The sequence below is a fragment of the Lampetra planeri genome, chromosome 22, assembly GCF_965212315.1.
Source record: "Lampetra planeri chromosome 22, kcLamPlan1.2.h2, whole genome shotgun sequence".
Lineage (NCBI taxonomy): Eukaryota > Metazoa > Chordata > Hyperoartia > Petromyzontiformes > Petromyzontidae > Lampetra > Lampetra planeri.
This window is the reverse complement of record NC_136128.1, coordinates 1,085,001-1,106,268: the sequence shown is the minus strand read 5'-3', so window position 1 is coordinate 1,106,268 and position 21,268 is coordinate 1,085,001. Positions and strand designations below refer to the sequence as shown.

The following is a 21,268-nucleotide window of genomic DNA, read 5'->3' as shown; positions in this document are numbered from 1 at the left end:
GCGGCAACCTAGAAAGCGCGTCCGCATTCGCGTGACGCACCCGCTTCCGATGGTGAATTTGGAAGGAAAATTCTTGCAGCGTGTCCAACCACCGCGCCAACTGGCAGTCGTAGCCAGTCGATCCGTGCGTACAATAAACGAACGACCGTAGAGATACGGTCGAAATTGGCGGAGAAAGAAAACAATTGCCAAAAGTTCCCTGCGTGTGACGCAGTAGCGGGTTTCTGCGGGAGACAACACCCGGCTACCGTACGCCACCACGCGCTCCACACCACCTTTTGACTGAGACAAAATGGCCCCAATGCCCGTGTCACTCGCGTCCGTATCCAGAATGAAGGGGTGATCGAAATCAGGATAATCCAACGTCGGTGCCGTAGCCAGTCGATCGCGCAGGCCCTGAAACGCCGCCTCTTCTGGCGGTCCCCAAGCAAATTTCCGTCCTTTACCCGTAAGGAGGTGCAAGGGCCTCGCGATCGTCGCGAAATTCGGAACAAACTTCCGATAATATGAGGCAAACCCCAAAAACCGACGTACATCCCCCACCGTGGCCGGGGTTGGCCAGTCACGGACGCATGCTGTCTTGTCCGGATCCGTGGCCACCCCGTCCGCACTGACGATATGCCCCAAATAGCGCACGGACCGTTGCAGTAGGTGACATTTCTTAGGCTTAAATTTCAAATTAGCGGAACGCATCCTGGCGAACACAGCCTCCAACCGCAGTAAATGCTCATCAAATTTGCGGCTGAAGACGATAATATCGTCTAAATATATCAGACATGTCTCCCACTGCAACCCCGTTAACACCAACTCCATCAACCTTTGAAATGTGGCAGGGGCAGCATTCAACCCCATCGGAAGACAATTAAATTGGAATAACCCCTGCGACATACGGAAAGCAGTCTTCTCCCGCGAGGGCTCGTCAAGGGGAAGCTGCCAGAATTCCGAAGAGAGATCTAGCGTTGAAAAGAACTTCGCCCCCGACAAGGCATCGAGGGAGTCGTCCATACGTGGCAGGGGGTACGCATCCGCCACAGACACTTTATTCAATTTTCGAAAGTCCACACAAAATCGCAATTTGCCATCCTTCTTTTTAACCAAACAACAGGCGCGCTGTTAGATGGAGATATTATGTCCGCAGCCAACATGTCATCCCCTGCCCCTCGAACCTGATCTCGCTCCGCCGGACTCATCCGATGCGAGTTTAACCGAATAGGGGCAGCGTCCCCTGTGTCAATATGATGGTAAAGCAACGAGGTGCGTCCCAAGTCCAAATCGTCGGAGCTAAACACATCAGAATAACTCAATAATAATTTACGAAGCGCGCAACGTTGTTCACCGGAAAGGGAAGAATTTTCCCCACACAATTCGGCGATCCAGCGATTATCTGCGGCACCAGGACCTGAAACACCACCAACCATGACCTGGCTGCCCAGATGATCTTGTGCCGTAAACGCCGTAGTGGCATGTGCCACAACCGTACCAGCCGGCACACACACATTTTCGGTACTTGCATTAAGCACCTGCAGAAACGGCTGCTGGTCTGGCCGGACAATAGTTTGCGCCCCAACGAGCGCTGATCCGCCCGTTATAGTGGCGGACGGCGACAACAAAACCCCAATTGCACCTTGACGACCAGGTACAGGCTTCCGATATCGCAAGGGGATAAGCATCTGTGAGCCAGGTGGAATATCAACAGATACCTCGGACAGCGCCTGCACCTGAGCGACCGGAGCAGGTCGCCCCCAGGGCGACGGTAGAAATGTAATTTTTCGGCCACCCGGTAATTCAATGCAGTTTTGATTAATTAGAATTAGAATGGGCATCTTGGCCAGGAAGTCAGTTCCCAACAAGCAAGGAACCACAAGGGACCTCAAAATTAACACAATTCCCAAGGCCGACACTCCCCCGATAGATATTTTAGCGTCCACCTGGCCCACAATGCCCATGCTACCCCCGTTCGCAGCGACGCAGGAATCGTAAACCGGACGCACGGCCTCAGGTGGGATGTCCAACAGATGGAAAATTACATCCGATATAATGGTCGCGGACGCCCCGGAATCCACTAAAATACGCACGTCCACCCCTTGTATAGAACCAGGTAGGTACAGTGGACGAACCAGTAGAGGCCGTGACGACCCGCCATGCCAATTTACGCCACTGCGTTACCGAGCGACGTGGTCCAGTCGATGGCCTCCCCCCGTTATTAACAACACCCGGATCGCACGACAACGGTGATGAGTGAGGTGTCAAGCCTTGCCGGGTGTCTGGTGCGCACCGACTTGCCTGTCCTGGAGGATCCTTCCGTGGCACGTCCGCTGTCGAGGCCTCCTGCTGGGGGGTACCCGGGACACGGGCCCTGCAGTCCCTGGCGTAATGGCCTTTACGGCCGCAGCGGACGCAGTCGATGTCGTTGCGCCGCGCCGCAGCCCCCCCGTCCCGACGCTCCCGTGGCGGCGGCGCAGATCGCGGCCCCGGCCTACTGCGGGCCGACCACTGTGCAGAGGCGGCCGTCAGCTCCTGCGGGCCCCCCCCGTCAGGAACGTACACCGCCTTCTTGGGATCCCAACCCGCGGCACCTCCTTCGACGATGGGCACCCCCGTCCACGCCGTGACTTGCTTCCAACGGCGCAGGTTGAACTGGGCATCAAGACATTTAGCTGCTGCCCAGGATGTGAGCTTTTTGTGGCCACACACCGGCATAGGAATCCCCAAATCCCGGGACAGCTCGAGCATCTTACTCAAGATGAGAGGTTCGAGCAGGTCAGGCTCCGTCTCCGTGTATGCAGCCATGGCCAACTCCAATACCGCACCCCTGTATGCCACCAGCGACTCTTCGGGTGCTCGTTGACGTTGAACAAACCTGCGATGAGCATCATCTGGTGGCTCATATGCATCTGCCATTTCGTCGAAAACTCCTCTCAATGTTTTCTTCTTCTCGGCCTTTATAGAACGGAAGAATCTCACCGACTCGTCATCGAGAAGAGTCGGTAAAACCTCCAATGCCTCAGCGTCCGTCCACCTTGCTGAGCGTACCGCCGCCAAAAATCTGCAGGCGAAAGCACTCCAATCGCCCCCGATGGAGAATTCTTTAACGGTCGTGAGATGATGACTGCGACTCCTTGTTGCGCCGTCCTCAGCCGATGACTCACCAGGCGGCATATTCTAAATGGCGTCGCATCGCAACGTGTTCAAGATGGCGGCCTCTCGCCGCGGAGAGCGCAGGATGGCGGCTTCCCGCCGTTCTTCTCCTGCCACGCCCAAAATGGCGTCTTCGTGCCACGTGGCCGATGGCGCCGACAGCGGAGACAAGGCGGCGACCTGCGGACCTCCATCGGCTCTCCCCAACGCCGTCTTCGGCGTGACGAGCTCGCACAATTGCGCGAGCACGTTTTTCAGTGTCTCCAGCTGCGCCGCCATCTGCCTCCATCGCCAATCCGCGTCCTCTGGTGCAGACGGGTCCACCGATGCGGCGACATCTTGGACTCCCGGACCCGTACTCGTTCCCGCACGGATCTCCTCCTCCATCGCAGGCAAGTCCACCGCCTGAGGAAGGTCGTCGTCATCGGATGATGATGCAGATGATGGCGCAGGAATATTCTTTTTTCTGAGCTGTTTTGACATGCCGTTTCACTTCTGACACCAGTGTAATAAAGGACTCGATCACTGGGTCTGTCTCCGTTGTCCTTTATTTGGGTTCTTTACACTTGTCCCACACGGCCCTCGCTCAGAGCCTCTCCGCTTGGCAGCTCCACAGCTGCCTTCGCTCCCGTAGCCTCCTCGCCTCTGCAGCTCCGCTGCAGATCCCCTGTGCAGTCCTCCGGCTGCCCTCACTGCAGCTCCACCGCTGCTCCTCGTTCCTCCGTGCTCGGTCACCGCTGGCCGACGGTGCCGAGTCTTACTCTGTGTGCGTGGCGATCTCGCCACTCTCCAACCTCCGCCCTGCGTGGCCTCACTCTAACTCTATCTCCCACACTCCCCCGTCTCTTCCGGTATCTCTCCCTTAAGACCTCACCCCTCTCTCACACGTGACCTAACTCCTCCCCCCCATGACGTCATATCCGCGAGGCCGTTTACGCCCGCATTACACTTGTATGGGAGACTGCCTGGGAATGCCAGGTGTTGTAGGCTTATGCATTTTCGCATCTGGATGGGTCGCGTTTTACTCTTCAATTCAACCCAGTCAGTTCACCTGCCAATTGCACGTGGATATGGTGTACTGCATTGGGATCAAGATTTTTTTGTAAAAGACCGTTTAATGCCACTCTTTCGGGGCTCAACTAGGAGTCCAGAATAAACGTTTTCATGAGTGTTGACCTCCCGCAGTAGAGTTGAATCTTGATTTTTACATATGAATGTGCGTCAGGTCTCTGCAAATATGGCCCACGACCATATCATCCTGAATGCGCCCGATCTCGTCTGATCTCGGAAACTAAGCAGGGTCGAGCCTGGTTAGTACTTGGATGGGAGATTGCCTGGGAATACCAGGTGTTGTAGGCTTTTGCATTTTCGCATCTGGATGGGTCGCGTTTTACTCTTCAATTCACCCAGTCAGTTCACCTGCCAATTGCACGTGGAAATGGTGTACTGCATTGGGATCAATATTTTCTGGTAAAAGACCGTTTAATGCCACTCTTTTGGGGCTCAACCAGGAGTCCAGAATAAACGTTTTCATGAGTGTTGACCTCCCGCAGTAGAGTTGAATTTTGATTTTTACATGTGATTGTGCGTCAGGTCTCTGCAAGTATGGCCTACGACCATATCACCCTGAATGCGCCCGATCTCGTCTGATCTCGGAAGCTAAGCAGAGTCGAGCCTGGTTAGTGTTTGAATGGAAGAATGCCTGGGAATACCAGGTGTTGTAGGCATTTGCATTTTCGCATCTGGATGGGGGTCGCGTTTTACTCTTCAATTCACCCAGTCAGTTCACCTGCCAATTGCACGTGGATATGGTGTACTGCATTGGGATCTAGATTTTCTTGTAAAAGACCGTTTAATGCACTCTTTCGGGGTTCAACCAGGAGTCCAGAATAAACGTTTTCATGAGTGTTGACCTCCTGCAGTAGAGTTGAATCTTGATTTTTACATATGAATGTGTGTCAGGTTGCTGCAAGCATGGCCCACGACCATATCACCCTGAATGCGACCGATCTCGTCTGATCTCGGAAACTAAGCATGGTCGAGCCTGGTTAGTACTTGGATGGGAGACTGCCTGGGAATACCAGGTGTTGTAGGCTTTTGCATTTTCGCATCTGGATGGGTCGCGTTTTACTCTTCAATTCACCCAGTCAGTTCACCTGCCAATTGCACGTGGATATGGTGTACTGCATTGGGATCAATATTTTCTTGTAAAAGACCGTTTAATGCCACTCTTTCGGGGCTCAACAAGGAGTCCAGAAGAAACGTTTTCATGAGTGTTGACCTCCCGCAGTAGAGTTGAATCTTGATTTTTACATATGAATGTGCGTCAGGTCTCTGCAAGTATGGCCTACGACCATATCAACCTGAAGGCGCCTGATCTCGGAAGCTTAGCAGGGTCGAGCCTGGTTAGTACTTGGATAGGAGACTCCCTGGGAATACCAGGTGTTGTAGGCTTTTGCATTTTCTCATCTGGATGGGTCGCGTTTTACTCTTCAATTCACCCAGTCAGATCACCTTCCAATTGCACGTGGATATGGTGTACTGCATTGGGATCAATATTTTCTTATAAAAGACCGTTTAATGCCACTCATTCGGGGCTCAACCAGGAGTCCAGAATAAACGTTTTCATGAGTGTTGACCTCCCGCAGTAGAGTTGAATCTTGATTTTTACATATGAATGTGCGTCAGGTCTCTGCAAGTATGGCCTACGACCATATCACCCTGAATGCGCCCGATCTCGTCTGATCTCGGAAGCTAAGCAGGGTCGAGCCTGGTTAGTGTTTGAATGTGTAGTGGTGGTGTTGACGCGCGCCGACTGTGACAGTGATGGATCACGGGGCGGCACGGGGTGCGGGGTTGGGCACGCGTTGTGGGCGTGGTATGGACGCGCGTGCCGGGAGTGACGGATGACGGGGCGGCGCGGCGTGGGTGGTGAGGCACGCTGAGATGTGGGAAAACAGGATCGTAGCCAGCGCCCAGTGATTGGTCAAATAGGATGGGTGCTCTCAGCGACGTCCGCAGGTGGGGTATAAAGGGGGACGCGCGAGAGCACTCGGGGTTGTTAGCCAGTTGAAGATTGAAGACGGAGTTGAAGACATAGTGCCCCGAGACCCCTAGTCCCGCTGTCCTTGTAGGGACCGGGGCCCTGTGTGGCTCGGAGGCGAGACTGTGGGACCTGTGGTTCGACGCCCACGTGGGTCGGGACTGGGGGACCCACAGTCGAGACGGACACCCCGGCAGGGTGTGTCCAGAGTAGCTCAGTGGGTGTTTGTCACCCGAGTAGCTCAGTGGGCGTTAGTCGCCAGAGTAGCTAAGTGGGTGTTGGTCACCCGAGTAGCTCAGTGGGTGTTTGTCACCCGAGTAGCTCAGTGGGTGTTTGTCACCCGAGTAGCTCAGTGGGCGTTAGTCGCCAGAGTAGCTCAGTGGGCGTTAGTCGCCAGAGTAGCTAAGTGGGTGTTGGTCACCCGAGTAGCTCAGTGGGTGTTAGTCACCCGAGTAGCTGAGTGGGTGTTAGTCACCTGTGAACCGAAGTTGGTGAAATAAAGAGTGTGCTACCCGTGAAGTCGTCTCCCGCCGAGTTACTACATTACAACTGGCGTCAGAAGTAAACCTGTCTTCAAGAAGAATGGATACTAGGAAGACTACCCGTACCCACGAGCGAGATCGGGAAGACGACACCAACCTCGGGAGGAGAGGAAGAGGAGTTGCCGCCGATGCAGCACTTCGCGGCGATGGCCGACGCTCAGCTCGCCTCCGACACCAGCCTACAGGACGCGCACTCCCGCCTGGCGGAGTTGCTGCTCGCCGCCGCTGCAGTTTTGGCGGAGATCTCCGTTCCAGCGGGCGGAGGGACGGCTGCGGGGTTGGTGGAGGCGGCGCGGCTGGAGGGTTCCCGCCAGAAGGCGCTTCGCGCCAAAAGTTTTGAGGTTGGCGCCGTTTTTGAGGGACCGCCATTGTTTGGCGGGAAGCGGGGACACCACGTGGCCGGAGATCTCCACTCAGCGCGGCCCGTGTCATCGGCGCGCGCCGGAGCTTTCCAGGGTGCGACTGCTGACAGAGCCGACATTTTGTACAACCACAGTGGCGCGGGGGAAAATCGTTCCGACGACGACGACGACCGAGTCCTCCAGCAACGATTGCCCGCGCTGTCGGCGTTCAAGGCAGACGGAGGCGACTGGGGAGCCTTCCACCGAAGGTTCCTCGCACATCAAGAAATGTCGGGGTGGTCCGACACCACTGCCCTGCGCGCTCTGCCAGCGATGCTCGACGACGACGCGCTTGCAGCCTTCACATCGGCCCCAAGGTCGTCTCGCTCAACGCTCCAGGCCGCGCTACACCTGATGGCTAAGGTGTTCGGCCCGCCCTCGACCTGCCGCCACCAATTCTACGATCGGCGGAAGGTGGTTGGGGAAACAAGGCTCGCCTATCGCACGGCGCTGCTCGCCTTGGCGGACGCAGCTTTTCCCCGCATGGACAAGGAGGGGAAGGACGCCATGGTGACGGAGCAGCTGCTGGCGTTGGCCCACGAGTTGGGAGTTCCCATCAATGTGGCGGACGAAATGGATATCTGCTCCCTGGCGATCGCCACGAGTATTCACGCGTACGAGGTCCTCAAGCGCAAGCCGACGGTCGTCTGCAAATTGGCGGAGAACGCGGCACTGGCCACCACGATCGCCGAGCCTCAGCCAGCTGCGGATCGGGAGCAGGCCTTCGCTGTATCGCGTCCGGGGGAGTGGAGAACGGGAGGTCGTTCACCCACACGTTCATCCCGCAAGCTGGAGCAACCGAAACCTACGACGTCCCTCGTCGTCTGCTACAACTGCGGCCTTCGGGGTCACGTCGCAGCCGGGTGCCGGGCCCCGCGTCAGCGCGCCACGGGACCACGTCGGGACGACGACCAGGCCCACAAGTCATCCCAACTAAACCCGGCAAGTCGCGGCACCTCACACGCCCGGTCCACATACGCGGCACGTTCGGGTCGCCGCTTGGCGGTGGGGGGTCCACGGCTGGGTGCCGGGGGTTCACTTCGGCGGGGGGGGTCCGTACACGGCCCGCAAGCAGTCGAATGGTCCGAATTGGCCCACAGGATAGTGGCTGCGTCGGCCGGGTCGTCCGTGGTAACGGGGTTTATTGACGGGGTTGAGGTCCGGGTGCTTGTGGACACGGGTGCGTCGGCCACTATCATTTCGGACCTTATTTATAACATTCTTCCCGTCCAAAGTCGACCCCTTCTGCCTGTGGACGTGCCATTTTATGCGGCGAATGGGGGATCCCTGGGGATCATCGGCCAGATTCGGGCGACTATTTGCATTGGTGACATCAAATTGGCGGGCCCTATTTTTGTATCATCATCGCTGGCCGTTCCTTGTTTGCTAGGTACGGACTTTTTGTCCAAAATGCCCATCAAAATTCTCATAGATCAGGCCTGCATTGAGCTTCCGTCGGGACGGCGGGTTGCGTTCTTGACAAGCCCTACCAAAATACGCACGGTTTGTGCGACGGTGCAGGCGCTGGCAACTCAGACTGTACGGGTGCCCCCGGGATCGCAAATGTTGGTACCCCTTCGGTTGAGGAAACCACTCGGGGTGGGTGTGGGGGCACAGGGAGTACTGTTGGGGCCGTCTAACAGGGCCAAAAGTGGCCTCGACTTGGCGGTAGCTCAAACCATGGTGAGAGGGGACAGTGAGCCGTTCGTAATGGTCCTGAATACGGGGTCGCGGCCGGCCATAATTACGCAGGGAACGGTGCTGGCTCACGCCGCGCCGCTACCCGTTGAGGAACAGCTCGTTGCTCACGCCGATATCAGTGTCGAGTCGCATCCTCCAAGTGATGAGGGGACAGAGTGGTTGGACTCGTTGTGTGCCGGGTCTGCTAACTTGTCCAAGGTGCAATTGGGAGCATTGAGGGGTTTGCTACTCGAGTTTGCTGACGTGTTCAGCAGACATAAGTACGATATCGGCTGCACAGACCTGTTGCGCCACCACATAGCTACGGGGGACGCGGCCCCTATTCGACAGAATCCCTTCCGGCTCAGCCCAGCCGAGAAGGAGCATGTGCAGTCGGCGGTTAATGATATGTTGGCGGCCGACATCATTTCGCCCTCTTCTAGTCCGTGGGGTGCTCCTATTGTCCTAGTTAAAAAACAGGACAGGTCTTTGCGGTTCTGTGTCGATTTCCGCCGCTTAAACAAAATCTCGATGGCGGATGCGTATCCGCTCCCCAGAATGGATGAGTCGCTGGATGCCTTGGCGGGAGCACAGTTTTTTTCCACACTCGATCTGCTTTCCGGATTTTGGCAATTGCCCCTCGATAACGAATCTTAACCTAAAACCGCTTTCCGGACACCTGGTGGCCTATTTGAATTCAACCGTTTGCCCATGGGCTTACATTCCGCTCCCGCCACGTTCCAGAGGCTCATGGATTTGGTTTTGTCGGGCCTCCAATGGGACACCTGTTTGATTTATCTCGACGATATCATCGTTTTCAGCCGGACTTTTGAGGAGCACCTCCAGCGACTGAGAGCGGTGTTCCTCAGGATGCGTTCCGCTAAGTTTAAATTTAAACCGGCTAAATGTTTTCTGCTTCGGGAATCGGTCAGGTATTTGGGCCATATCGTGAGTCGTTCAGGGATCTCGACAGACCCTGCTAAGACGCACTGCGTCAGCTCATGGCTAACGCCAACCTCGGTCACGGAGGTTCGCAGCTTTATTGGATTCGCCTCCTATTACCGTCGTTTTGTCAAGCAGTTTGCCACCATAGCCAGGCCCCTGCACGCTTTGACGGCTAAGGGTGTGCGGTTTCACTGGGGTGCGGAAGAGGAGGCTGCGTTCTGCTCTCTTCGTGACGCCTTGGTGCAGGCTCCCCCCTTGTGTTACCCCGATTTCACACAACCGTTTTTGCTTGACACGGATGCCAGCAACACAGGTATCGGGGGAGTGCTCTCACAGGTGGTCGGTGGGGTTGAACGGGTGGTCGCCTACGGTAGTAGAGTTCTTTCCCCCGCCGAACAACGCTATTGCGTGACTCGCCGTGAATTGTTAGCGATTGTGTTTTTTACACAGCAATTCAGGCCGTATCTTTACGGCCGTCATTTTACGGTTCGTACGGACCATGCGGCTCTCCAATACGCTATACGGGTGGCGCAGCCATCGGGCCAATTGTCCCGATGGTTGGAGGTCCTTCAGGACTACCAATTCACGACGATTTACCGCAAGGGATTACGACACTCAAATGCGGACGCCTTGTCGCGGTTGCCACCGCGCACGGACTGCGCATGTTTGCTGGGATCGGCGCGGTGTAAACCCCCGGTCGCCGACACCGCGGGAGTTGCGCTCGCCGCCACTGACACCCCGGGTGTCGACGCTCCCACGGGAAGGGACTCACTGTTATCGTTGCCCCTCATTGAGTGGGGCCGTCTCCAAATGTCCGACAGCTCCCTGCTTACGCTACGTCGAAAAGTTGACGCTCCCGAGGTAGGGGATGCGCAGGTCGGTTCCTGGGTGTGCAGACAGGGCCTCTTGATGAAGTGGGAAAACATGTCCCGGCGTCACGTGCTCGTTGTGCCTTTTGCTATGCGGGGTAGGGTCGTTCTGGCTGCTCATGAACGACTCATGCATCTGGGTTTTCACAAAACGCTCGCCCTAATCCAGCGAGACTATTATTGGCCGGGGATGGGTAACGACGTGGCGAACATTCTTAAGGGATGCGTAGGGTGCGCCCGAAGAAAACCGCCACCATTGGCGGCTAATCCACCACTGCAATCCATTCAAGTTTCGCGCACAAACGAATTGGTTGCGTTAGACATCTTGGGGCCCTTTCCTGCTACGCCGAGGGGAAATAGGTTCCTGCTGGTTGGCGTAGAGTACTTCACCCGATGGCCCATGGAATGGCCACTCGCCAACCAGTCGGCTGCAGCGGTTGCGGACGCCTTCGTCCAGGGTTATGTTTTGGACAAGGGCGCCCCCGAACGCTTGCTGACGGATCAAGGAAAGAATTTTTCGAGCATTTTGTTGCGCGAGGTGTGCGACCTGTTGGGTACAAAGAAAGTGCGGACTTCCCCGTACCACCCGCAGACTGACGGGATGGTTGAGCGTCTGAACAGGACGATTACGTCTATGCTGTGCTAACAGGTCTGCGACGATCAGGTTGATTGGGACTTACAGGTGCCGGGGGTACTCGCGGCCTATCGAATGGCCCCTCATGCGGCGACGGGGTTTTCCCCGTTTTTTCTTATGTATGGGCGGGAGGCCGATCCGGCCATGGACGTCCAACTGGGGATTTCCCAGCCACGTGCAAAATCAAAATTGGCAGACCACATCAAATTTAATATCGCCAAATTGGCTGAAGCGCGGGAGGCGGCGAGATTGAATTCGCGGTCTCGGCAAATCGCGAACGAGAGATTGCATGGACGGAGGGTGCATACGCACGATTGGAAACCAGGCGATAAGGCCTGGCTGCATTGTCCACATGCACCGTTGGCTACGTCCCCCAAATTGTTGAGACTTTGGAGGGGACCGGTGGAAATTGTGCGGGTTGCACGACCCCAGAGTATACAGATTAAATGGGGGAAAACGCCGTTGGTACGTGCACCCCTCCCGACTGAAGCCCTATGCGGCACCGTGTGACCCCGTTCTGTGCCGTAACGACCGGGCGTGTGATGTGACCGTCGACTCGGGGAGGGATGTGTCGCAGGCTGATCCTCACGTGTCTCCACCTGACCCTCCCCCAGGTGTCTCGGGCCTGACGGCTGCTGACCGTCGGGAAAGGAACCCAGCGGCACGCGCGGGTCCCCGATGCCTGGCCCGTGCCTTCCTGAACTGCCGGCACCACCGGACGGACTCGGGCTAGGGCACAACACTTTTCATGAAGACATTTTTCAACACCGAGCTCGCCCGGTGTTCCCCCTCTGCCGGGGTAATGTCCCGTTCTAGGGACGCTCGGAAAGAATGGGACGCTGCACGAGTCGGAAGAGAAGAAGAAAAAAAAAAAGGGAAAAAAAAAAATTATTTTTCTTTTCTGCATACACATTTGGTATTGTCACTCGCCGGATTGTATATATTGTTCTGTTGTTGTGTAGTGGCATTGGTTGATGGTTGCGGATGGCAGTGTTCGCGTTGTGTTGTGTTGTTACGTTGGTTGTTGTTCTTGTTGTTGTGTTACGGGGCACACTGGGGGGAGGGGGTGTTGTATATTTTTATAGCAGCCGGGTCGGCTGCGAGCTATGTGGTAGGGGGTGATGTAGTGGTGGTGTTGACGCGCGCCGACTGTGACAGTGATGGATCACGGGGCGGCACGGGGTGCGGGGTTGGGCACGCGTTGTGGGCGTGGTATGGACGCGCGCGCTGGGAGTGACGGATGACGGGGCGGCGCGGCGTGGGTGGTGAGGCACGCTGAGATGTGGGAAAACAGGATCGTAGCCAGCGCCCAGTGATTGGTCAAATAGGATGGGTTCTCTCAGCGACGTCCGCAGGTGGGGTATAAAGGGGGACGCGCGAGAGCACTCGGGGTTGTTAGCCAGTTGAAGATCGAAGACGGAGTTGAAGACATAGTGCCCCGAGACCCCTAGTCCCGCTGTCCTTGTAGGGACCGGGGCCCTGTGTGGCTCGGAGGCGAGTCTGTGGGACCCGTGGTTCGACGCCCACGTGGGTCGGGACTGGGGGACCCACAGTCGAGACGGACACCCCGGCAGGGTGTGTCCAGAGTAGCTCAGTGGGTGTTTGTCACCCGAGTAGCTCAGTGGGCGTTAGTCGCCAGAGTAGCTAAGTGGGTGTTGGTCACCCGAGTAGCTCAGTGGGTGTTTGTCACCCGAGTAGCTCAGTGGGCGTTAGTCGCCAGAGTAGCTCAGTGGGCGTTAGTCGCCAGAGTAGCTAAGTGGGTGTTGGTCACCCGAGTAGCTCAGTGGGTGTTAGTCACCCGAGTAGCTAAGTGGGTGTTAGTCACCCGAGTAACCAAGTGGGTGTTAGTCACCCGAGTAGCTGAGTGGGTGTTAGTCACCCGGGTAACCAAGTGGGTGTTAGTCACCCGAGTAACCAAGTGGGTGTTAGTCACCTGTGAACCGAAGTTGGTGAAATAAAGAGTGTGCTACCCGTGAAGTCGTCTCCCGCCCAGTTACTACATTACAAATGGAAGACTGCCTGGGAATACCAGGTGTTGTAGGCTTTTGCATTTTCGCATCTGGAAGGGTCGCGTTTTACTCTTCAATTCACCCAGTCAGTTCACCTGCCAATTGCACGTGGATATGATGTACTGCATTGGGATCAAGATTTTCTTGTAAAAGACCGTTTAATGCCACTGTTTCGGGGCTCAACCAGGAGTCCAAAATAAACTTTTCATGAGTGTTGACCTCCCGCTGTAGAGTTGAATCTTGATTTTTACATATGAATGTGCGTCAGGTCTTTGCAAGTATGGCCTACGACCATATCACCCTGAATGCGGGCGATCTCGTCTGATCTCGTCTGATCGTGGAAGCTAAGCAGGTTTGAACCTGGTTAGTACTTGGATGGGAGACTGCCTGGGAATACCAGGTGTTGTAGGCTTTTGCATTTTCGTATCTGGATGGGTCGCGTTTTACTCTTCAATTCACCCAGTCAGTTCACCTGCCAATTGCACGTGGATATGGTGTACTGCATTGGGATCAAGATTTTATTGTAAAAAACCGTTTAATGCCACTCTTTCGTGGCTCAACCAGGATTCCAGAATAAACGTTTTCACGAGTGTTGACCTCCCGCAGTAGAGTTGAATCTTGATTTTTACATATGAATGTGCGTCAGGTCTCTGCAAGTATGGCCTACGACCATATCAACCTGAAGGCGCCTGCTCTCGGAAGCTAAGCAGGGTCGAGCCTGGTTAGTACTTGGATGGGAGACTGCCTGGGAATACCAGGTGTTGTAGGCTTTAGCATTTTCGCATCTGGATGGGTCGCGTTTTACTCTTCAATTCACCCAGTCAGTTCACCTGCCAATTGCACGTGGATACGGTGTACTGCATTAGGATTAAGATTTTCTTGTAAAAGACCGTTTAATGCCACTCTTTCGGGGCTCAACCAGGAGTCCAGAATAAACGTTTTCATGAGTGTTGACCTCCCGCAGTAGAGTTGAATCTTGATTTTTACATGTGATTGTGCGTCAGGTCTCTGCAAGTATGGCCTACGACCATATCACCCTGAATGCGCCCGATCTCGTCTGATTTCGGAAGCTAAGCAGAGTCGAGCCTGGTTAGTGTTTGAATGGAAGACTGCCTGGGAATACCAGGTGTTGTAGGCATTTGCATTTTCGCATCTGGATGGGTCGCGTTTTACTCTTCAATTCACCCAGTCAGTTCACCTGCCAATTGCACGTGGATATGGTGTACTGCATTGGGATCAAGATTTTCTTGTAAAAGACCGTTTAATGCACTCTTTCGGGGTTCAACCAGGAGTCCAGAATAAACGTTTTCATGAGTGTTGACCTCCTGCAGTAGAGTTGAATCTTGATTTTTACATATGAATGTGCGTCAGGTTGCTGCAAGCATGGCCCACGACCATATCACCCTGAATGCGACCGATCTCGTCTGATCTCGGAAACTAAGCATGGTCGAGCCTGGTTAGTACTTGGATGGGAGACTGCCTGGGAATACCAGGTGTTGTAGGCTTTTGCATTTTCGCATCTGGATGGGTCGCGTTTTACTCTTCAATTCACCCAGTCAGTTCACCTGCCAATTGCACGTGGATATGGTGTACTGCATTGGGATCAATATTTTTTTTGTAAAAGACCGTTTAATGCCACTCTTTCGGGGCTCAACAAGGAGTCCAGAATAAACGTTTTCATGAGTGTTGACCTCCCGCAGTAGAGTTGAATCTTGATTTTTACATGTGATTGTGCGTCAGGTCTCTGCAAGTATGGCCTACGACCATATCACCCTGTATGCGCCCGATCTCGTCTGATCTCGGAAGCTGAGCAGGGTAGCCTGGTTAGTACTTGGATGGGAGACTGCCTGGGAATACCAGATGTTTTAGGCTTTTGCATTTTCGTATCTGGATGGGTCGCGTTTTACTCTTCAATTCACCCAGTCAGTTCACCTGCCAATTGCACGTGGATATGGTGTACTGCATTGGGATCAATATTTTCTTGTAAAAGACCGTTTAATGCCACTCTTTCGGGGCTCAACAAGGCGTCCAGAATAAACGTTTTCATGAGTGTTGACCTCCCGCAGTAGAGTTGAATCTTGATTTTTACATGTGATTGTGCGTCAGGTCTCTGCAAGTATGGCCTACGACCATATCACCCTGAATGCGCCCGATCTCGTCTGATTTCGGAAACTAAGCATGGTCGAGCCTGGTTAGTACTTGGATGGGAGACTGCCTGGGAATACCAGGTGTTGTAGGCATTTGCATTTTCGTATCTGGATGGGTCGCGTTTTACTCTTCAATTCACCCAGTCAGTTCACCTGCCAATTGCACGTGGATATGGTGTACTGCATTGGGATCAAGATTTTCTTGTAAAAGACAGTTTAATGCCACTCTTTCGGGGCTCAACCAGGAGTCCAGAATAAACGTTTTCATGAGTGTTGACCTCCCGCAGTAGAGTTGAATCTTGATTTTTACATATGAATGAGCGTCAGTTCTCTGCAAGTATGGCCTACGACCATATCACCCTGAATGCACCTGATCTCCGAAGCTAAGTGGGGTCGAGCCTGGTAAGTACTTGGATGGGAGACTGCCTGGGAATACCAGGTGTTGTAGGCTTTAGCATCTTCGCATCTGGATGGGTCGCGTTTTACTCTTCAATTCACCCAGTCAGTTCACCTGCCAATTGCACGTGGATATGGTGTACTGCATTGGGATCAATATTTTCTTATAAAAGATCGTTTAATGCCACTCATTCGGGGCTCAACCAGGAGTCCAGAATAAACGTTTTCATGAGTGTTGACCTCCCGCAGTAGAGTTGAATCTTGATTTTTACATATGAATGTGCGTCAGGTCTCTGCAAGTATGGCCTACGAACATATCACCCTGAATGCGCCCGATCTCGTCTGATCTCGGACGCTAAGCAGGGTCGAGCCTGGTTAGTGTTTGAATGGCAGACTGCCTGGGAATACCAGGTGTTGTAGGCTTTTGCATTTTCGCATCTGGATGGGTCGCGTTTTACTCTTCAATTCACCCAGTCAGTTCACCTGCCAATTGCACGTGGATATGGTGTACTGCATTGGGATCAAGATTTTCTTGTGAAAGACCGTTTGATGCCACTCTTTCGGGGCTCAACCAGGAGTCCAGAATTAACGTTTTCATGAGTGTTGACCTCCCGCAGTAGAGTTGAATCTTGATTTTTACATATGAATGTGCGTCGGGTCTCTGCAAGTATGGCCTACGAACATATCACCCTGTATGCGCCTGATCTCGGAAGCTAAGCAGGGTCGAGCCTGGTTAGTGTTTGAATGGAAGACTGCCTGGGAATACCAGGTGTTGTAGGCTTTTGCATTTTCGCATCTGGATGGGTCGCGTTTTACTCTTCAATTCACCCAGTCAGTTCACCTGCCAATTGCACGTGGATATGGTGTACTGCATTGGGATCAATATTTTCTTGTAAAAGACCGTTTAATGCACTCTTTCGGGGTTCAACCAGGAGTCCAGAATAAACGTTTTCATGAGTGTTGACCTCCCGCAGTAGAGTTGAATCTTGATTTTTACATATGAATGTGCGTCAGGTCTCTGCCAGTATGGCCTACGACCAAATCACCCTGAATGCGTCTGATCTCGGAAGCTAAGCAGGGTCGAGCCTGGTTAGTACTTGTATGGGAGACTGCCTGGGAATACCAAGTGTTGTAGGCTTTTTGCATTTTCGTATCTGGATGGGTCGCGTTTTACTCTTCAATTCACCCAGTCAGTTCACCTGCCAATTGCACGTGGATATGGTGTACTGCATTGGGATCAAGATTTTCTTGTAAAAGACCGTTTAATGCCACTGTTTCAGGGCTCAACCAGGAGTCCAGAATAAACGTTTTCATGAGTGTTGACCTCCCGCAGTAGAGTTGAATCTTGATTTTTACAAATGAAATTTCGTCAGGTCTCTGCAAATATGGCCCACGACCATATCACCCTGAATGCGCCCGATCTCGTCTAATCTCGGAAGCTAAGCAGGGTCGTGCCTGGTTAGTACTTGGATGGGAGACTGCCTGGGAATACCAGATGTTATAGGCTTTTGCATTTTCGTATCTGGATGGGTCGCGTTTTACTCTTCAATTCACCCAGTCAGTTCACCTGCCAATTGCACGTGGATATGGTGTACTGCATTGGGATCAATATTTTCTTGTAAAAGACCGTTTAATGCCACTGTTTCAGGGCTCAACCAGGAGTCCAGAATAAACGTTTTCATGAGTGTTGACCTCCCGCAGTAGAGTTGAATCTTGATTTTTACAAATGAAATTTCGTCAGGTCTCTGCAAATATGGCCCACGACCATATCACCCTGAATGCGCCCGATCTCGTCTAATCTCGGAAGCTAAGCAGGGTCGAGCCTGTTAGTACTTGGATGGGAGACTGCCTGGGAATACCAGATGTTATAGGCTTTTGCATTTTCGTATCTGGATGGGTCGCGTTTTACTCTTCAATTCACCCAGTCAGTTCACCTGCCAATTGCACGCGGATATGGTGTACTGCATTGGCATCAATATTTTCTTATAAAAGACCGTTTAATGCCACTCATTCGGGGCTCAACCAGGAGTCCAGAATAAACGTTTTCATGAGTGTTGACCTCCCGCAGTAGAGTTGAATCTTGATTTTTACATATGAATGTGCGTCAGGTCTCTGCAAGTATGGCCTACGAACATATCACCCTGAATGCGCCCGATCTCGTCTGATCTCGGACGCTAAGCAGGGTCGAGCCTGGTTAGTGTTTGAATGGCAGACTGCCTGGGAATACCAGGTGTTGTAGGCTTTTGCATTTTCGCATCTGGATGGGTCGCGTTTTACTCTTCAAATCACCCAGTCAGTTCACCTGCCAAATGCACGTGGATATGGTGTACTGCATTGGGATCAAGATTTTCTTGTAAAAGACCGTTTAATGCCACTGTTTCAGGGCTCAACCAGGAGTCCAGAATCAACGTTTTCATGAGTGTTGACCTCCCGCAGTAGAGTTGAATCTTTATTTTTACAAATGAAATTTCGTCAGGTCTCTGCAAATATGGCCCACGACCATATCACCCTGAATGCGCCCAATCTCGGAAGCTAAGCAGGGTCGAGCCTGGTTAGTACTTGGATGGGAGACTGCCTGGGAATACCAGATGTTATAGGCTTTTGCATTTTCGTATCTGGATGGGTCGCGTTTTACTCTTCAATTCACCCAGTCAGTTCACCTGCCAATTGCACGTGGATATGGTGTACTGCATTGGGATCAATATTTTCTTGTAAAAGACCGTTTAATGCACTCTTTCGGGGTTCAACCAGGAGTCCAGAATAAACGTTTTCATGAGTGTTGACCTCCCGCAGTAGAGTTGAATCTTGATTTTTACATATGAATGTGCGTCAGGTCTCTGCCAGTATGGCCTACGACCAAATCACCCTGAATGCGTCTGATCTCGGAAGTTAAGCAGGGTTCGAGCCTGGTTAGTACTTGTATGGGAGACAGCCTGGGAATACCAAGTGTTGTAGGCTTTTTGCATTTTCGCATCTGGATGGGTCGCGTTTTACTCTTCAAATCACCCAGTCAGTTCACCTGACAAATGCACGTGGATATGGTGTACTGCATTGGGATCAAGATTTTCTTGTAAAAGACCGTTTAATGCCACTGTTTCAGGGCTCAACCAGGAGTCCAGAATAAACGTTTTCATGAGTGTTGACCTCCCGCAGTAGAGTTGAATCTTGATTTTTACAAATGAAATTTCGTCAGGTCTCTGCAAATATGGCCCACGACCATATCACCCTGAATGCGCCCGATCTCGTCTAATCTCGGAAGCTAAGCAGGGTCGAGCCTGGTTAGTACTTGGATTGGAGACTGCCTGGGAATACCAGATGTTATAGGCTTTTGCATTTTCGTATCTGGATGGGTCGCGTTTTACTCTTCAATTCACCCAGTCAGTTCACCTGCCAATTGCACGTGGATATGGTGTACTGCATTGGGATCAAGATTTTCTTGTAAAAGACCGTTTGATGCCACTCTTTCGGGGCTCAACCAGGAGTCCAGAATAAACGTTTTCATGAGTGTTGACCTCCCGCAGTAGAGTTGAATCTTGATTTTTACATATGAATGTGCGTCAGGTCTCTGCAAGTATGGCCTACGAACATATCACCCTGTATGCGCCTGATCTCGGAAGCTAAGCAGGGTCGAGCCTGGTTAGTGTTTGAATGGAAGACTGCCTGGGAATACCAGGTGTTGTAGGCTTTTGCATTTTCGCATCTGGATGGGTCGCGTTTTACTCTTCAATTCACCCAGTCAGTTCACCTGCCAATTGCACGTGGATATGGTGTACTGCATTGGGATCAATATTTTCTTGTGAAAGACCGTTTAATGCACTCTTTCGGGGTTCAACCAGGAGTCCAGAATAAACGTTTTCATGAGTGTTGACCTCCCGCAGTAGAGTTGAATCTTGATTTTTACATATGAATGTGCGTCAGGTCTCTGCCAGTATGGCCTACGACCAAATCACCCTGAATGCATCTGATCTCGGAAGCTAAGCAGGGTCGAGCCTGGTTAGTACTTGTATGGGAGACTGCCTGGGAATACCAGATGTTATAGGCTTTTGCATTTTCGTATCTGGATGGGTCGCGTTTTACTCTTCAATTCACCCAGTCAGTTCACCTGCCAATTGCACGCGGATATGGTGTACTGCATTGGCATCAATATTTTCTTATAAAAGACCGTTTAATGCCACTCATTCGGGGCTCAACCAGGAGTCCAGAATAAACGTTTTCATGAGTGTTGACCTCCCGCAGTAGAGTTGAATCTTGATTTTTACATATGAATGTGCGTCAGGTCTCTGCAAGTATGGCCTACGAACATATCACCCTGAATGCGCCCGATCTCGTCTGATCTCGGACGCTAAGCAGGGTCGAGCCTGGTTAGTGTTTGAATGGCAGACTGCCTGGGAATACCAGGTGTTGTAGGCTTTTGCATTTTCGCATCTGGATGGGTCGCGTTTTACTCTTCAAATCACCCAGTCAGTTCACCTGCCAAATGCACGTGGATATGGTGTACTGCATTGGGATCAAGATTTTCTTGTAAAAGACCGTTTAATGCCACTGTTTCAGGGCTCAACCAGGAGTCCAGAATAAACGTTTTCATGAGTGTTGACCTCCCGCAGTAGAGTTGAATCTTTATTTTTACAAATGAAATTTCGTCAGGTCTCTGCAAATATGGCCCACGACCATATCACCCTGAATGCGCCCAATCTCGGAAGCTAAGCAGGGTCGAGCCTGGTTAGTACTTGGATGGGAGACTGCCTGGGAATACCAGATGTTATAGGCTTTTGCATTTTCGTATCTGGATGGGTCGCGTTTTACTCTTCAATTCACCCAGTCAGTTCACCTGCCAATTGCACGTGGATATGGTGTACTGCATTGGGATCAATATTTTCTTGTAAAAGACCGTTTAATGCACTCTTTCGGGGTTCAACCAGGAGTCCAGAATAAACGTTTTCATGAGTGTTGACCTCCCGCAGTAGAGTTGAATCTTGATTTTTACATATGAATGTGCGTCAGGTCTCTGCCAGTATGGCCTACGACCAAATCACCCTGAATGCGTCTGATCTCGGAAGTTAAGCAGGGTTCGAGCCTGGTTAGTACTTGTATGGGAGACTGCCTGGGAATACCAAGTGTTGTAGGCTTTTTGCATTTTCGCATCTGGATGGGTCGCGTTTTACTCTTCAAATCACCCAGTCAGTTCACCTGACAAATGCACGTGGATATGGTGTACTGCATTGGGATCAAGATTTTCTTGTAAAAGACCGTTTAATGCCACTGTTTCAGGGCTCAACCAGGAGTCCAGAATAAACGTTTTCATGAGTGTTGACCTCCCGCAGTAGAGTTGAATCTTGATTTTTACAAATGAAATTTCGTCAGGTCTCTGCAAATATGGCCCACGACCATATCACCCTGAATGCGCCCGATCTCGTCTAATCTCGGAAGCTAAGCAGGGTCGAGCCTGGTTAGTACTTGGATGGGA

The 21,268-nt window shown here is 52.5% G+C and overlaps 2 non-coding genes and 23 pseudogenes across 2 annotated transcripts; all 25 read left to right on the top strand.

The window, feature by feature from the left end:
• The first annotated feature begins 4,378 nt into the window (after positions 1-4,378).
• On the top strand, positions 4,379-4,497 carry LOC144725217 (5S ribosomal RNA). Its single transcript, XR_013586697.1, has one exon. It is a non-coding gene; the product is annotated as a 5S ribosomal RNA (ribosomal RNA).
• A 249-nt stretch (positions 4,498-4,746) lies between these two features.
• Positions 4,747-4,865, top strand: LOC144725535 (5S ribosomal RNA; annotated as a pseudogene).
• A 250-nt stretch (positions 4,866-5,115) lies between these two features.
• LOC144725286 (5S ribosomal RNA) lies at positions 5,116-5,234 on the top strand (annotated as a pseudogene).
• A 249-nt stretch (positions 5,235-5,483) lies between these two features.
• LOC144725631 (5S ribosomal RNA) lies at positions 5,484-5,592 on the top strand (annotated as a pseudogene).
• A 7,952-nt stretch (positions 5,593-13,544) lies between these two features.
• LOC144725674 (5S ribosomal RNA) lies at positions 13,545-13,673 on the top strand (annotated as a pseudogene).
• Positions 13,674-13,922: 249 nt separating this feature from the next.
• On the top strand, positions 13,923-14,031 carry LOC144725662 (5S ribosomal RNA; annotated as a pseudogene).
• A 249-nt stretch (positions 14,032-14,280) lies between these two features.
• Positions 14,281-14,399, top strand: LOC144725439 (5S ribosomal RNA; annotated as a pseudogene).
• A 248-nt stretch (positions 14,400-14,647) lies between these two features.
• LOC144725285 (5S ribosomal RNA) lies at positions 14,648-14,766 on the top strand (annotated as a pseudogene).
• A 250-nt stretch (positions 14,767-15,016) lies between these two features.
• LOC144725628 (5S ribosomal RNA) lies at positions 15,017-15,133 on the top strand (annotated as a pseudogene).
• A 249-nt stretch (positions 15,134-15,382) lies between these two features.
• Positions 15,383-15,501, top strand: LOC144725193 (5S ribosomal RNA). The gene has a single exon (XR_013586673.1). It is a non-coding gene; the product is annotated as a 5S ribosomal RNA (ribosomal RNA).
• A 249-nt stretch (positions 15,502-15,750) lies between these two features.
• Positions 15,751-15,859, top strand: LOC144725550 (5S ribosomal RNA; annotated as a pseudogene).
• A 249-nt stretch (positions 15,860-16,108) lies between these two features.
• LOC144725444 (5S ribosomal RNA) lies at positions 16,109-16,227 on the top strand (annotated as a pseudogene).
• A 249-nt stretch (positions 16,228-16,476) lies between these two features.
• Positions 16,477-16,585, top strand: LOC144725719 (5S ribosomal RNA; annotated as a pseudogene).
• A 248-nt stretch (positions 16,586-16,833) lies between these two features.
• Positions 16,834-16,942, top strand: LOC144725682 (5S ribosomal RNA; annotated as a pseudogene).
• A 250-nt stretch (positions 16,943-17,192) lies between these two features.
• Positions 17,193-17,311, top strand: LOC144725450 (5S ribosomal RNA; annotated as a pseudogene).
• Positions 17,312-17,560: 249 nt separating this feature from the next.
• On the top strand, positions 17,561-17,678 carry LOC144725566 (5S ribosomal RNA; annotated as a pseudogene).
• A 249-nt stretch (positions 17,679-17,927) lies between these two features.
• Positions 17,928-18,046, top strand: LOC144725443 (5S ribosomal RNA; annotated as a pseudogene).
• A 249-nt stretch (positions 18,047-18,295) lies between these two features.
• LOC144725700 (5S ribosomal RNA) lies at positions 18,296-18,404 on the top strand (annotated as a pseudogene).
• A 608-nt stretch (positions 18,405-19,012) lies between these two features.
• Positions 19,013-19,131, top strand: LOC144725420 (5S ribosomal RNA; annotated as a pseudogene).
• A 249-nt stretch (positions 19,132-19,380) lies between these two features.
• On the top strand, positions 19,381-19,489 carry LOC144725717 (5S ribosomal RNA; annotated as a pseudogene).
• A 248-nt stretch (positions 19,490-19,737) lies between these two features.
• On the top strand, positions 19,738-19,846 carry LOC144725707 (5S ribosomal RNA; annotated as a pseudogene).
• Positions 19,847-20,095: 249 nt separating this feature from the next.
• Positions 20,096-20,214, top strand: LOC144725441 (5S ribosomal RNA; annotated as a pseudogene).
• A 249-nt stretch (positions 20,215-20,463) lies between these two features.
• Positions 20,464-20,572, top strand: LOC144725699 (5S ribosomal RNA; annotated as a pseudogene).
• Positions 20,573-20,820: 248 nt separating this feature from the next.
• LOC144725713 (5S ribosomal RNA) lies at positions 20,821-20,930 on the top strand (annotated as a pseudogene).
• Positions 20,931-21,180: 250 nt separating this feature from the next.
• LOC144725328 (5S ribosomal RNA) overlaps positions 21,181-21,268 on the top strand; it is a 119-nt pseudogene continuing 31 nt past the window's right edge.